Source organism: Rhinoderma darwinii, chromosome 1 (assembly GCF_050947455.1).
Source record: "Rhinoderma darwinii isolate aRhiDar2 chromosome 1, aRhiDar2.hap1, whole genome shotgun sequence".
NCBI classification, from domain to species: domain Eukaryota; kingdom Metazoa; phylum Chordata; class Amphibia; order Anura; family Rhinodermatidae; genus Rhinoderma; species Rhinoderma darwinii.
In genome coordinates, this window is record NC_134687.1 from 537,940,437 (window position 1) to 537,957,516 (window position 17,080).

Below are 17,080 nucleotides of genomic sequence, written 5' to 3' on the forward strand. Positions count from 1 at the left end.
AGTTAAAGCAGCTCTCTAGTGTGAAGACAATAACAATCTCCCCAGATCGCAACTTCTCTGACTGCTGTGAATGTGATATCGGTGAGAGTGAAATATTGGGGTTAACTAGTGCTGCATCTACATTTTAGAATTTTAAGTGGAAGAAGGCTGTAGCAATATGTTATACTGTGAAGAGTTCAAACAATTCAGTGACATGTGGGAATCTGAGCACCAGACGTCATCCCCAGGATATTCTCAAAGTAATAGAAAAGCAGAATTAGTGTAATAATGGGGGTAGGGAAACGGACAAGTGAGCCCTAATCTACCCGCCACTCTGTCCCTGCCTACTTGCAACGACCCGCCCTAGGCGACGTGGTACAACTGGGCGGCGGTCTCTACGCTCAGTAAGTGCACGAGACAAACAGACAAGGGTACAAAAAGCTAAGGGAAATGGGGCAGTTGCCCACGGCAACACCGTGAGCAACAAGAGTGGTGAACGAGCCGAGTCAAACCAGGAGTGAACGAGGTACCAAACGCAGAGCAGGAGAGTAGTCAGAAAGCCAGGGTCAGTATGGAGCAGGATCAAATAGTCAGAAGCTGTAGCTGGGCCAGGAAACCACACGAGAAGAATCACAAGCAAAGGAGGAACAGGAAAGGCAGGTATAAATAGACAGAGGGCGGGAGCTAGCTCCGTCTGGCCAGGCTGCGATAGGCTCTCCCACTCCTAAGCCTGCCATCCTGAGTGGTGGAAGATGGAGTCAGTCTCAGAGGCATAGACTCAGGTGCAGACTGATTACCTATGGGCGTATACACAGAAGTTGTGCCTGGCAGATCCTTTACAGTACCCCCCCTTTTATGAGGGGCCACCGGACCCTTTCTAAGTGGACCTGGTTTATTGGGGAAATGAAGGTGGAACTTCCTGACCAATACCCCAGCGTGTAACGCCTTCAGGGAGGCAGGTTGGACCCATTCCGGCACAGACTGGACCTTGGCGGGGTCCATGCGGAATTCATGAGGAGTGAGGGTTTGACCCAAAAATGGTATCTCCTGTACTCCAAACACACATTTTTATCGGTTTTCGCAAACAGTTTGTTTTCCCGAAGGACCTGGAGCACCTTCCTGACATGCTCAATGTGGGAGGACAAGTCCTTGGAAAACACCAGTATGTCATCAAGGTACACTACAAGAAATACCCCCAGGTAATCTCTTAAAATCTAATTTATGAAAGTCTGGAAGACCGCAGGAGCATTACACAACCCAAAGGGCATGACGAGGTATTCGAAATGACCTTCGGGCGTGTTAAACGCAGTCTTCCACTCATCCCCCTCTTTGATGCGGATAAGGTTATACGTCCCCCGTAGATCAAACTTAGAGAACCATTGGGCCCCCTGAACCTGATTAAAGAGATCAGGAATCAAGGGAAGGGGATACTGGTTCCTTACAGTGACCTTATTCAAGTTACGGTAGTCAATGCATGGCCTAAGACCACCATCCTTCTTCCCTACAAAGAAGAAGCCAGCACCTACCGGAGAAGTAGAGGGGCGAATGTAACCCTTGGCCAGGCATTCCTGGATATACTGTCTCACGGCTTCACGTTCGGGACAAGAGAGATTAAATATCCTACCCTTAGGGAGCTTAGCTCCTGGTACCAAATCGATAGCGCAATCGTATTCTCTATGAGGAGGTAACACTTCGGAGGCCTCCTTAGAGAAAACATCAGCGAAGTCCTGAACAAACTCAGGTAGCGTGTTCACCTCCTCAGGGGGAGAAATAGAATTAACAGAAAAACATGATGTCAAGCATTCATTACCCCATTTGGTAAGATCCCCAGTATTCCAGTCAAACATGGGATTATGCAACTGCAACCAGGGAAGGCCTAAAACCAAATCGGACGATAATCCCTGCATCAACAGTACAGAGCACTGCTCCAAATGCATGGAGCCAACAAGGAGTTCAAAAACAGGGGTATGCTGTGTAAAATAACCATTAGCAAGAGGAGTGAAGTCGATACCCACTACAGGGACAGGTTTAGGCAAATCAATCAAAGGCATAGCTAGAGACATAGCAAATTCCACAGACATGATATTAGCAGAAGACCCTGAATCCACGAAGGCACTGCCGGTAGCAGACCTACCACCAAAAGAGACCTGAAAGGGAAGCAAGATTTTATTACGTTTCATATTTACGGGAAATACCTGTGCGCCCAAGTGACCTCCCCGATGATCACTTAGGCGCGGAAGTTTTCCGGCTGCTTATTCTTACGCCTAGGACAGGTGTTCACTTGATGCTTGTCATCCCCACAATAGAAGCAGAGACCATTCTTCCTGCGGAACTCTCTACGTTGTCGGGGGGACACGGAGGCCCCGAGTTGCATAGGTACCTCCGAGTCTTCCGTGGAAGAGCGAAGCAACGGGACCTCGGGAAGCATCATGGGGGAGTCAGAGGGGAAAACACAAAAACTTTCAAGTTGTCGTTTCCTGAGACGTCGGTCAGGTCGTACTGCTAAAGCCATAACCTGGTCAAGGGAGTCAGAAGAGGGATAGCTAACTAGCAGGTCTTTCAGGGCGTTCGACAGGCCCAACCTAAACTGGCACCTTAAGGCAGGGTCATTCCACCGAGAAGCTACGCACCACTTCCTAAAGTCAGCACAATACTCCTCAACAGGTCTCTTACCCTGACGTAAGGTCACCAGCTGACTCTCAGCAAAGGCAGTCCTGTCAGTCTCGTCATAAATGAGTCCGAGAGCAGAAAAGAAACGATCAATGGAGGAAAGTTCAGGGGCATCAGGAGCCAAGGAGAAGGCCCACTCTTGGGGCCCTTCCTGGAGCCGGGACATAATTATACCCACCCGCTGGCTCTCAGAACCTGAGGAGTGAGGCTTTAAGCGAAAGTAGAGCCTACAACTCTCCCGAAAGAAGAGAAAAGTCCTCCGGTCCCCTGAGAATCGGTCAGGCAACTTGAGGTGGGGTTCAAGAGGTGAGGTAAGGGGCACAACTATGGTAGCATCAGGCATGTTGACCCTCTGAGCCAGGGCCTGGACCTGTAGGGAGAGACCCTGCATTTGCTGGGCCAGGGTCTCAAGGGTGTCCATAGTAGTGTCAGGGACCAGGGTAGACTAGGTATAGGGCTTGTGATTATGTAATGATGGGGGTAGGGAAACGGACAAGTGAGCCCTAATCTACCCGCCACTCTGTCCCTGCCTACTTGCAACGACCCGCCCTAGGCGACGGGGTACAACTGGGCGGCGGTCCCTACGCTCAGTAAGTGCACGAGACAAACAGACAAGGGTACAAAAAGCTAAGGGAAATGGGGCAGTTGCCCACGGCAACACCGTGAGCAACAAGAGTGGTGAACGAGCCGAGTCAAACCAGGAGTGAACGAGGTACCAAACGCAGAGCAGGAGAGTAGTCAGAAAGCCAGGGTCAGTATGGAGCAGGATCAAATAGTCAGAAGCTGTAGCTGGGCCAGGAAACCACACGAGAAGAATCACAAGCAAAGGAGGAACAGGAAAGGCAGGTATAAATAGACAGAGGGCGGGAGCTAGCTCCGTCTGGCCAGGCTGCGATAGGCTCTCCCACTCCTAAGCCTGCCATCCTGAGTGGTGGAAGATGGAGTCAGTCTCAGAGGCATAGACTCAGGTGCAGACTGATTACCTATGGGCGTATACACAGAAGTTGTGCCTGGCAGATCCTTTACAATTAGCAGTAAAACAGTCATGTGGAAAGCAAAACAGGCAGGTACAGATAATGAATATACTTGTCAATACTGGATCACAGAAGTACACCCACACAAGGCCTAGCCAGCAGTCCGGCACAGAGCTCATGTGGACTCTTTTACTGCTGGTAAGCTTCTTATCTACAATAAATCTGCAAAGGATCTGCCTGATCTCAATGTCTGGATTCAGTCAATAGGCAAATATTACAAACACTGGCAAAAGGCAAATGTTCTATGAAGTTGTCACAGAGGAAGGAAAAAGACTGAGGAGAAATCGGAGACATCTTAATAAGAGGATGCCTGGCCGTTTGAACAGTATGTTGACAATGAGACAGCAAGTACAAGCAACAGGGACACTTCTGCTATTGCCACTTTTGTCTAAACTATTTATATGTGTCTAATGTTATGTTTTTTTTTTTTTATTCATTTTCTTTTCTCCTATTTCCCTCTTCTCAAGGTACTTGGGGGTGGGAGGGTTTGGATAAGGAAAAATAGTTTGGGAGATCTAAGAAATGTATATTGTACGTTGTATTTAATATTTTTCTATTATCTCTCGGCTTTCTTATTTTGTAATGCGTTTTGTAAAAGATAAAAAAAGAGATCCTTCTAGCTAAAGATCAGGGTGAGGATTCTTGTCAGAGACAGGCAATCCTAGAAAACATATTGCCAGATTTAGAATAATGACACGGTGTGTGTGGCGAAAGATCATATGTTACTCGTGCTGACAGAATGATCACATAGCCAGCCCATCTCATGGATTATATCTAATTAATAACCATCTTACATTTGTTAAAGTTTATTATTTGTAGTTTGTTATATTTGATTGATCTTTCATTTAAAAAAGAAAAAATGTAGCAATATGTTCTATGCTGTGTATAGCCTTTAGCAGTCTCACTACTTGTATATTGGCACAGATATTCGAACTGGTTGGCTGTAGTTCACCAGGGAGCCACATTTGTAATGACTATCTTTACTATCTACTAAAATGTATGGTACCAACCAATGTGTGTAGCAGCCTATGGAAGAAGAACCAACTATCAGAACATAGGCTTTAGGAACATGGGAGAGGCAGCATTTTTGGGGCAGGTCTATAGCTTGATGTTGTATTTGTGAAACTATAGGACTTTGTGAATAGAAAAAATCCAATATGTACAAAGTAGTAAACAATAAATCTGGACCTTTATAAACCTGTTTATCATATCAACTCTGAGGATTCAGGAGGCGTTTCTTGTTATGGTGGAGTTGTCTAATTTTATGTCATGGAGGTTGTTAAACCCTATAGTGGCGAAAAGCAATAGGATTTGCAAGCCTTTAATGGAATTGGTGTTAACAGACAAAGATTACACAGGATACTTGGCTAGGCAATAAAGGCAAAGGTTAAACATAAGGCACATAAGGACATGAGACAGGCATGAGACAAAGGACATAAGCAATTTGTCCAACATGATAGAAAAATATACTAAAAAAAGAACAAGTGTAGTTGTTCCATACTTGAATAGAAGAGACCACATGACATTGTTCTGACAGATGTCATAGGTGATGTTGCATGTACATTGGCAATAAAGGGAGCATACAACAAAAAGTGAGCACAAAGTGACCTGCTGGTATATGTATCAATGATATTACTATTATTACCACCTAATTCATAATGCTTGTGTGAGTGGGAAAGAGGTTCACACATCCAGTAGTGTCATAATTCTTTACTAGGCTAATTAATATTTGTATATACAGTATCTAACTGCGGTGGTAGATGAAGCCTTTCATAGGCATGCACATTCCCTTAAAAAACATGTGGCGATAAATTATATTTGTGTCCAATAAGGTTATATTCACACGTTGTTTATTGCAGAAATTTAGAAAATTAGTTCCATGCATTTGAATGGGGTTATTCGTGCAGAATGTGTATTGATTTCCATAAGCACCATTCAGATAAATAGGACAGTCACAGAAATTTCAGCAACAAATTTATAGTGTGTGAATATATACGATTAAAGAGAAATATTTTTTAACACAGTGGTTCCCAAACTTTCTGAGGCTGGACTTTTGGACAAGACATTTGTTTGGGACCCCCCACTACCATATTTAGCCCCATTTTGTCTGACGTATGTCAACATCCTTCGTAGTTAGATGCCGGTGTTTAGCTCCATTCGAAAAATAAGTCCCTGCAACATTGAAAACAACGACAATTGTGTGGGCGGGGGATGAGGCGGGCTCAAGGTATCCTGCTGCTGTGCGTCGCTGAGGCCCGACTATGTCTGCTGATGGTGGGTCATGTACCCTGACCCAACCATCAGTGGCTATCAGAGACGTAGCTAGGGGTTTAGCACAGGGGGGTGAAACACATCCGAGTGGGCCACAAACCAGTGGGCCCCCCACACAGTATAATGACCCGTTACTCGCCCCCACGCAGTATAATGCCCTTATAGGTGCCCCGACACAGGATAATTCCACTATAGCTGCCCCCACACTGTATAATGCCCTTATAGCTGAGCCCACAATGTATAATGCCCCAATAGTCCCTCTCTACACAGTATTAAGCCTGTAAAGCTGCCCCCAAACAGTATTATTGTCCCAATTTCTGCCCCCACACAGTATAACGACCCCTTACTGCCCCCTACATAGTATAATGTCCCCATAGTGGTCCCCACACAGTATAATGCCCCTATAGCTGCCACACACAGTTTATTGTCCTAAAGCTGCTTCCACACAGAATAATGCTCCCATAGCTGCCCCCACACAGTATAATGACACATAGCTGCCCCCACACAGTATAATGCCCCTATAACTGCCCCACACAGTATGATGCCCCTATAGTTGCCCCTAAACAGGAAAAGGTCCCATACAGCTGCCCTCACACAGTACAATGCTTCTATAGCTGCCCTCCCCACAGTATAATGCCCCCATATCTGCCCCCCACAGTATACACAGTATAATGCCCCCATATCTGCCCCACACAGTATACTGTATAATGTCTCCATAATCGCTACCATAGCTGCCCTCCACACAGTATAAAGCCTTTCCATAGCTGCCACCTCACAGTATAATACCTCACAGCTGTCCCCACACACAGTATAATGCACCCATAGCTGCCTCCACACAGCCCCAATAGTGCCTAATAAAAACAATAAAATACATACTCACCTATGCCCGTTTCCACGACGAGTGGAAGAGATCCTTCTGTTCCTCCGGTCTGTTCAGTGTGGCTCAGCTTCCTGATACAGTTAAATCTTGGGCATCAGTGAGTGACTTGCGACCCCCCAGACTTTACACGACCCCCCCAGGTGGTCACGACCCACATTGTGGGAAACACTGTTCTAAAGGATTAGATTTCCTAATTCTAAAATTGAAAATTACAGTACATTAAGCACCCACAACATGAAACAGAAGGCCTAAATAACAGTATAATATCTTCACTCATTTGGGTCATAATGTATCTGTATCCCAACTGGTTTATTTATAGATTACAGAAAGGTGAATCAAATAAAGGAAAAACATTTTGAAATGTTACTTATGATGCATTAACTCTCGTACAGTTCCTTGGTACCTTTTTAAAACCTTCTCCTTTTTATGATGGTCAATTAGTGGCCTTATTCTACAGAGTTGTGTCTTCACGGCGCTGCAAAATAAAGGCACACTCTTGAGGTGGCAGAAACAGTATTTTTCCATTTTGGTTTTCTGGATCATTGCATACATACTGTTTTGACTGCCTCCATTTGACCCAGCGTGGACCTGCTCATTTGACCATGCGGATGGTTTTAAGTAGATATTACATTTGTCACTTGCCATAGATGTTTTCCCATGTAATGGGTGGTTAGAAAAGCTAAAGCTATACACAAAATTGAAAAAAAAGTTTTAAAAAAATAATCAGTAAAACAATCAAGCTCCCAAAAGTCTTTTATTAAAAAGAAATACATATAAAGATTTAAAAAATATTAATAAATAATGATAATACAAAAAATTAAACAACCTCCCACCAATTATATATACATAACCTTGTCCCCAACACAGTGATCTTTACTAGGGCATGTTGCAAATTCAAAACAACCATTTGACAATAGAAATACATTTAGCCGTACAGTCGAACAGTACATGTGGAAAATTGCATAACAAATTGTACTGGTAAATAAGGCCCAAAATAGCGCAGCATAGGTATTAAGGAGTGTAGTCAGTATCCTAATTAGGATATTTCACCGATATATATCGAGAGAGGAGAAGAAAACACACAGACACGCTGAAATGTTCAAAATGCTCCTCTGAAGGATTTATTACCAGACTCAAACTGTTAAACTGAAATTCAGAAGGGGTGTAGGCTTGAGGTAAACCAATCAGAGACAATGTAACAATATTTGTTATTCAGTAAAAAGCATACAATAAGATACATCCCAGATACATCATTATAATTATTCACACATTATGTTTACAAGTGTCTTATCTCTCTCTTGAACAGAATATTCTCGTGGAGATGGGGGAGACCTTCCCTCACGCATACTTGCCATCCTCCCATCTCACTCCCTGTCCATCTTTGCATGGGAACCAAGGTCAAAGATAAAACATACGAAATCAACATTACTTATATTAAAGGAACAATGACTTTTCTATTCACTACAAAAGAACCAAGATGGGAACTCCAGACAAGATGGCTGCTGCACGAAACTAAATCATTTAAACATTATCATCACTTTCACATATTACATATCTTAGTAATTCGGCATCCTGCTTGATAATTCACAATGTAATTTCATACAGAGAATATAAGCAAATAAATCATCCTTCACAAACCTCCCTTTTTCTCATATTAAATTACAGAAATTATATATTATGATTATGAAACTCAAACAATATATTAATAGGGCCACAACTAATATGATGCCATCACCAATGTCCGGTTAGGGTATGGGGTCCCACCAGTGTATTGACAAGTCATGTACATCATCGTCCTCTTCTCCTGTCTTCTGCACTTGATACTGCTGACGGATTCACTCAGGTCTTTGGTCCTTACTTTGAACTTTGCTGATGTCATCAGGACTTGATTTGGTCCTTTTCATCTGTCAGACCCCGTCTCTTTTAGTTTACATCACCGGGCTATACACAACACCTCATGCTGTGAGCCTGGTGTGAGATCCCACGTAGGCGGATTAGTGGAGTGTTATTGTGACGCCACAAACCCTCCGCTAATCTGTCTTCTTCCTCCGGTAAGTTACTTGTCTGGGCGGCTGCTTGGAATTGTGACACAGCCGTCAGTTCATGACAAACGCGTTGTACTGGCTCCGGCTGCGCCTGCCGCATCTCAGTGATGGAGTTCATCGTATTAAAAATCTTTTAGTTCATGTTTAATGGCACTTGCTGGGGAACCCCAACCCTTGTCAATTGTTACTAATCTGGTGATAACATCTACGTACTATAAAAGTTGTTCTAAGTACATACAATAACAATGTCAGGCCCTTAAACTAAATCAAACAAACACCTTTTATATAAGAAAAACTTCTCTGCTCCAATGGACAGGGCACCTAGAAGATGTGTAATTATTGGGTACATTTCATTTGTGCACTTGGTGTCACGCTTTCCAGCAGGATTTGTACCTTGATCTGAGCTGATTGCCTGGAACATTTCCAGCTCACCAAAATATACACAGATTCCACATGTTTATCTGACAAATGTCACAAACCAATTTTTCTTACTCTAATTTGTATTGCATGGGAAGGCCTCTCAAGGTCTGTTCTCGTTGTGGGAGGCGGGTATGATAAGGTTGGCACCGGTCTGCCAGGACTGTTCTGTAGGCAAATCAAACAGCTCTAACAGAATTTAGCAGCAACAGCTGTAAAGCCTGGGACATACCAATTAGATCTTACCAAATCGATCCTTGCAGTCTTGGGGCATATGTGAGGTCATACACCATCAATGCAAAAGCCATCAAGAGTGCCTTGGGTGTTACCGGTTCACGTTCCCTTATCCGTCCACATTCTGTTAGAATCTGGTTCTCACGCCTTCCACTCCCAGTTGGACTCTTCCTGTGGAGAACAAGCTTTTTCATTGTATAAACATTAATTGATCTTAATCAAATAATTAATTTGAAGAAAAACATTTACAAATAACATCTTTACATCAAACGTTCACATTGAGCAATAACTAGAAGTGATACATGCAAACTCATTTTTCTTCTTTATATATATATATCTATATATATACACACACACAAACACTGCACAGAATTTTCCTTTCACAATAACAACGACAAAAAACAAATAACTAAAAATGTTTTCAAATGGGAATATTCCACTTCTGTACCTTTTATCTGACGCATGACTCTAATAGTCCAATGCTAAGGCTGGTCCAGAACTTTACATAAAACTTAACCTCAGTATTTAATATTCCCACAACACTTCTTAAATACAATTATTAAACAAACTAACTTTGGGATAACATCTGGAGAACTGCTGACATATTATTGTACAAACATCAGGTCAATACTTGGGATAACATTGTTCCCCTGTCACTTACACACAACGTCTGCAGTGGGGAAAATACAGGCCGGGCTTAAGGCCCCCCTGAGAACAGGTCTACACACACGAGCACATTGTCATACACTTCTACCTCGGGTAGTTGTATGTTCTGCAGTCGCTGGGACGGGTAATCTGGCCGGGCTGCACTTTTCACAGGCACCTTTGCTGTTTTACCTATGTCATGCCGTGCGCACATCATGCCGGCTGCTACAAACCTAGTGGTGGCATTATTGTATCCAGGGACAAGCCAATTTACTGATACCTGGCTGCACATACCCTTATTGTCAGGTCTGTTTTCTCTTGCTCTCTCAATTGGCTTACCCGATGATCCAATAAAGTTCCTACTACCAATGGGCCCATAATTGTGGGCGATGCCAAAAGCGTACCTAGAGTCAGTGTAAATGTCGGCCGTCTTACCTTCTGCCAGGTTACAAGCCTCAGCGAGCACCTCCAGCTCCGCTCCTTGAGATGAACAAGAAGGTGAGAGTGGTTTCTGGGTAATTTACCTTGTGCCTCGTATCCTTTTCTACACATACTGTATATGATGAAGTATGTCTACATTACAAATTTACATTGGAAACCCATGTCACATATAGATAGAACATTTCAAAAGGGTGGAGTTTTATTGTTCCACATTTATCTGATGATCCAGAACACTTGTAAATCCCACCCACCAGGTCCTGTAAATACCTGATTAATACAAAAACAAACAAAATATGTTACTGAAATCTGGCATAAAATAAACAATATTCAAAATTTTTTTTGTTTTGCCTTCTCCCCATCTAAATCTGTAAAGACTCATCTGTGAGTGACGTCACCTCTGCCTCCTGTGTAAATTGGCTGGAGGGGGGTGGTCTCTTACACAATACCTCATATTGGGTGGAGACTACAGCACCGCTTACCCAGTGCCATATTCACCGTTCTGGAAGGATCTGGAACCATCTACACAGAAAAAAACCTCAAAATGTAGGTTACTGTCATATCTTTTAATCTGGGCTACTCCTTGAAGCTCATACACATTTTGTAGATCTCCTAGAACCAAATTCATTAATTCAAAACAAAATAAAACACAAAACAAAAATACCTGATCAGTCCCTTCACCATTCCCTCCTATTTGGACTCTGCGAAAGTAATGTAGCAGGGTTCAAAACTACATATCAACATAATAAAATTAGACACTCTAACGGGGGGGGGGGGGGGGGGGGGCACTAGTTTAACCCCCTGTAATACACAACAGCCTGGAACAAAAAAGATTACTTTCTCCTGACAAAAATACATTTTATCTTTAAAATGACCTGCAACCATTTACCTGTAAAACATCTCACATTTTCAATAATAACATTTAGGCAGCACCATAGCACGTGCCTCATGTGTGAAAACAAAAACAAGACAAATGTAATTAGTTATTTAATAACACAGAAAATAATATATCTGGTAATATTAATTACTGCAAACCAATAAGCTGTACATAAAAATAAGGAACAGAGGGGGCACATACATTTTCAAAACCCCGTCTCACAATATCTGTATTTTAATTCATTTGAATCAACATCAAAACATTCCAACATTAAATCTTATCACATTATAACACATTAATCTGCAGTGTAGCTTTTATCTTTTTACAAACAGATCCAGCCGGCTGTAATATTTTTCTCGCTTGGTGTAGTTACAGACGACTGCGCGTGCGCGTGCGCGAAGATAAGACACGTTGCATAAAAAATGAAAAAAGTGGAACTGATTTTAACCCCATACACAAAACACTAACATTTTTAGACATTACTGCTGTTAAAAATAGGAAACATACAATATAGTTCTGCTTTTATTGTGGCCATTAGTTTCAAACTTCAGACATGTTACATTACACACATCACACAGATGTCTCATCACATCACACATGTTACATTACACACATCACACAGATGTCTCATCACATCACACATGTTACATTACACACATCACACAGATGTCTCATCACATCACACATGTTACATTGCACACATCACACAGATGTCACATCACACATGTTACATTACACTCCCCCCGTTCTGACCCACGTTAGTCACTGCAATGTACCCGGCTGCTCCGTTTTCTTCACTCTTCCAATGAAAATTTACACCTGTATTTAAATTGTTCTTTCTCACATCATCTTACTTGTAACTACCTGTAATCACCTGATCACATGTAAACATCCATCTTACGGCTGCCAGCCTCTTCAACAATTTTTTTTACAGTGTGTTATTTTGCCTTCACATACTTTACAATTAAAGCCCCAGCTCCTTTTGCTCATTCTAATGTTGGCCGGGACCAGTGCCCCAAAGCATCTTTGTCCAACTTCCTCCTGACCCCATGGTCGGAGAGCAGTAGGGTGATTTCCGGTAAATGCCCCACCTCCAGGCAAACAGGCTATGCCACGTTTGCCGACAGATATCTCAGACCAGTCTATCTCCTAGACTGTCTTACCAATACGATATCAAAAGTCGTTCCTCCAGACATTCTAGCAGTAGGATCCTCTGATCCCTCACTGTATTGAACATCAAGAACAGACAAAATGCTGCCAATCAACAATTACAAGAGCAAATTCTTCAACACAATCGACATTCATGAACCTCCATTGATTCAAGCAGGAGTTGGTCACTTCACTTATGCAGAACACTTGCTGCTGGGGTGTGTCTTTCGGTTCATACAGCCCGTGATGTAGCATATATCCCAAACTCTTTCCTCTAGCACTTTGCAATGGTTTCACATGCAAATTATATTTGGTAACATATATATTATCCTCCCCGCTCAGCCGTTCACTCTGTGGGTTGTAGTTTAGGGGGCTGTTATGTATGTTGGTGATAATTTCTTTACGGGCTATGGGTCTGAGCCAATACCAATGTTCTTCACTGTAATTACTACTACGACACAGGTGGCACCTGGGATAAGTGTCAGGGTCATTCATTGAATACAGGATGTTATATTACAACGGTATTCAATCCAGCGGTCTGATGTTATACAACTACAGACTTAATTACTTGGATGTTATTTTACATCAAAGTGTATATGCCGGATTATCATGTGCTAGAAATCAGTCTGTACTGATTCCTACCTTATGCCAGTCTGGCAATGCATACAACTGGTTTATGGACCCTTACACACAATATCACTGGCTGGTAATGAGCCAGGAAAATATAAATGATTTTCTAATACAGTATTCAAAGTTTTCCCTGTTGCACTGGGTAATGGTATTGAGTGCAAATTCAATATAGACACAATTGCTTCTCCTTGCACTGGATTCTACATTATCAGGACTTAACCATTGAAGCCCCTGTGGTACTACAGGATATTACTCACAACTATCTCACCTACAAACAGTCAGTACCTCCCAACTATAATCCCAGACAAACGGGTAACAGATCAACTATTAATCCTCAACAATTTTACACAACTAAATAACAAATGACCCTACAATAAAGCAGCAAGCACAAGTTTTGTTTTTTCCTCACTGCCCAGACTACAATCTTTTCATTTCAAATACTTCACAGGAGTTAAAAGGGTTTTCTCATTAATCATAATCCAAAGTATAGGTGATAAATGTCTGATTGGTAGGGGTCAGACCACTGGAACCCAACCAATCGTGAGAACGGGGGTCCACCACTGGAACCCGACCAATCGTGAGAACGGGGGTCCCAGAGTTCCCTAGTTGATCGAAGAGGGGCTACGCATGCTTGGCTATTACTCCATTCACTGTCTATGGGGCTGCCGGTGGTAATGCTCAGTTTTATTTTGGATAAAACTTAGATCTGCTTTGTTTATTTCGTTCCAACGAGTTATATAAATGACATATTTTTAACTTTACTCGGCAGGTCGTTACGATTACGACGATAATACATTTTATATATTGTTTTTACATTTTATTTCACTTTTTTTAAAATATTTATTATTTTAGTCCCACTAGGGTACTTGGCCATGTAATGCAGTTCATCTCTTACATAATACACTGCAATACAGCTAACAACTGTTACCGATGGTGCGAGCACAACTCCTGAGCCCGCTCCATAGCCATTCCATACATTTACGCCGCTTGTTGCGAACTACAAAGCGCCAGAGCTATAAATGTGCGGCACATGTTGCCAAAGGGTTAAACTGCTGGATCTGCATATTATTTATGTCAAGTGAACGTCCACCCTTAATTGCCATTTTGCTTTTATAACCTGAATAGATCAAAAATACTGTCTTGACTAATTTCATAATATATCTTTGTAATTGTTAGAAATCCATTTTTCTGATACACAGCTCCAAATGTCATACATAGACCAAGACTTAAAAGATAAAATTCTGACTCCCTGCAGCCACCACTATATTGTTTATACATTGAACTCTATAATAAAAGATAAAATTCTGGCTGCCTGCAACCACCACTAGAGGGAGCTTAGAAGTTCACTTCATAATGTTTTAACTCTAGGTCTATGCAGTAGAATTGAAGCACTCCCCCCATTCCCCTCCCACTGAGTATCTGACTAGGTAAGTTTTCATTATTATGTCTCCTCTGTTTTAGGGGAGACAGCATTTATTGAACCCATAGGTGGCTGCATGACACGGCAGCAAGTCCGAGATGATAGGCATAAGGAGAGGAGACCAGAGATTTGAAGAGGTAAGTATTCTAGATGGGTAAAGTCTGGCCTGACACTGTGTGAAGGAGGCATGTGGCTGGCCTGACTAACTGCATAAAAGGCATGTGGCTGCCCTTTGTTTATGGGTTATTAGGCTGCACTGTATATAGTGAGGTTATAGACTGGCACTTATGGGGGGCAGGTGGCTATACTCTATGCAGATATGTGTGGACTTTATATGCAGGGCATATGGCTGCATATAGGTGCTATGTGGTTTTCAATGGAGGAGGTAACTATTCAATTATGAGGTGCTGTGGCTATATTTGTATTATCAATGGTGGATCATTAGGAGTGGGATCCGGTCTGTTCGCCCAGGTTTTCCCGAATGATTGATAAAAATACAGCTTTTTCGGAAAACCAGGGAGATGCGGGACCCAGGACCAGTCCCCTGCACTCAATTGTATCCATGTCCTTAGGACGCAGATACAAATGATCAATCTACTGCTGGCGAGGCACAGAAACTATCAGTTCTCTGCCCTGCCATTTGGCGCTTTACCAATTACATAAACAGCGTGATGATGTCATAATTTTGCTTGATAAGGCCAGGTCAGAAGAGACCAGGCTTGGGTTGCTGGAGAAAGGCATGGGAACGGGGACAGATGAGCATGCAATTTATAAATTTTTTCAGTGGGCAGTGTTGGGGGCACTATCTACAGGGGACTCTATGAGGGCACTATTTACAGGGGGTTCTTTGGGGGACTATATACAGGGGGTTCTATGGGGGCACTATCTACAGGGGGCTCTATGGGGAATTATCTACTGTGGACTCTATGAGGGGCACTAACTAAAGGGGACTCTATGAGGGGCACTATCAACAGGGGGCATTGTGAATGGCACTATTTACAGGGTGGATTGTGAGTGGCACTATCTATGGCTGAATTATGAGTGGCACTATCTACAGGGGGCTCTATGGGGGCACTATCTACCGGGGGCTCTATGTGGGGCAATATTTACAGGGGGCTCTAATGGGCTCTATCTACAGGGAACTATGAGGGGCACTATCTACAGGGGACTCTATGAGGGGCACTATTTACAGGGGCTATATATGGGGCACTATCTACCACAGGCAATGTGAATTGCACTACAGGGGGATCTCTGTGTGGCACTATCTAAAGGGGGCAATGTGTGTGACACTTAATACAGGGTGCACTGTGAGTGGCGCTATCTACAGGGGGCATTGTGAGTGGCACTATCTACAGGGGGCGCTGTGTGTGTAATGCTTTACTTTTTCAGTGTTTGACACAATAGTATTCAGGGGCACAGTATATGGTATTATTATATTCAGGGGCGCAGTGCATGCTACTATTATATTTAGTCGCGCAGTGTATGTTACTATTATATTCAGGGGCATAGTCTATATGCTATTAAATTTAGGGGCATGGTGTGTGGCACCATGAGAAACTTATCCACATTTATAGGTGTGGAAATGTTGGAAAAGTGAGGAGCCGAAGACATCTGAGTGGCAAATTCTACAGAAATGGGTTGTGGCCAGAAGACATTGTCATGAGGTCTGGACTGGATGGAGAAGAAAAGAGAAAAAGAACAACTGGAATCTGAGACGACATCACTGTGAGTCACTGGATTTACAGATAATCTGTTACATGTCCTGACATGTCTGATATAGAAAATCCTTGTATTCCACAAAATGTCTTGTGTTACCAGGATAATAGACAAATGGGTGTTACCATTCCCCTTGCCAAGTGGATGCGCCGCTACACAGTGTGATACTGTCAGCGATGGCTAGAGACTGTCAGTATGTAGGGACACAGCTCTTTGACAAGGGGAATCATAACACGTATTTTTCAATGCTTGCGCAGAAAGCTGGTGTTAACTATAGACACAGGGAAACCTAAAGAGAAAGAGGTCAAGTACATTCAAAATAATGTGTAATAGAAAAACTTTCTTTATTAACAGATAGAAAGACAAACAGTTAAAAATGAGTCATACAGTGTAAAAGGGCGTCAGCCCACACGGAATACATGAAAAGATACTGATGATGGTATTAAATAACAAAGACCCAGGGTTAAATGTTAATTCGGTGAACAGCTCAGTACATGTAGCATAGGTGTAAGGGAATAAATCAAGTGATTCTAGTATCTATAGCACCATTAGCTGGTATTGGTAATTGTAATCAATAAATATAGGTTAGTGTCATGTAGCAGTATAGCTGAGACTGATTGAGGAGCAGTACAACCTGGATCTAAATGGCCATATGTATTAGGTAAATAAAAAATG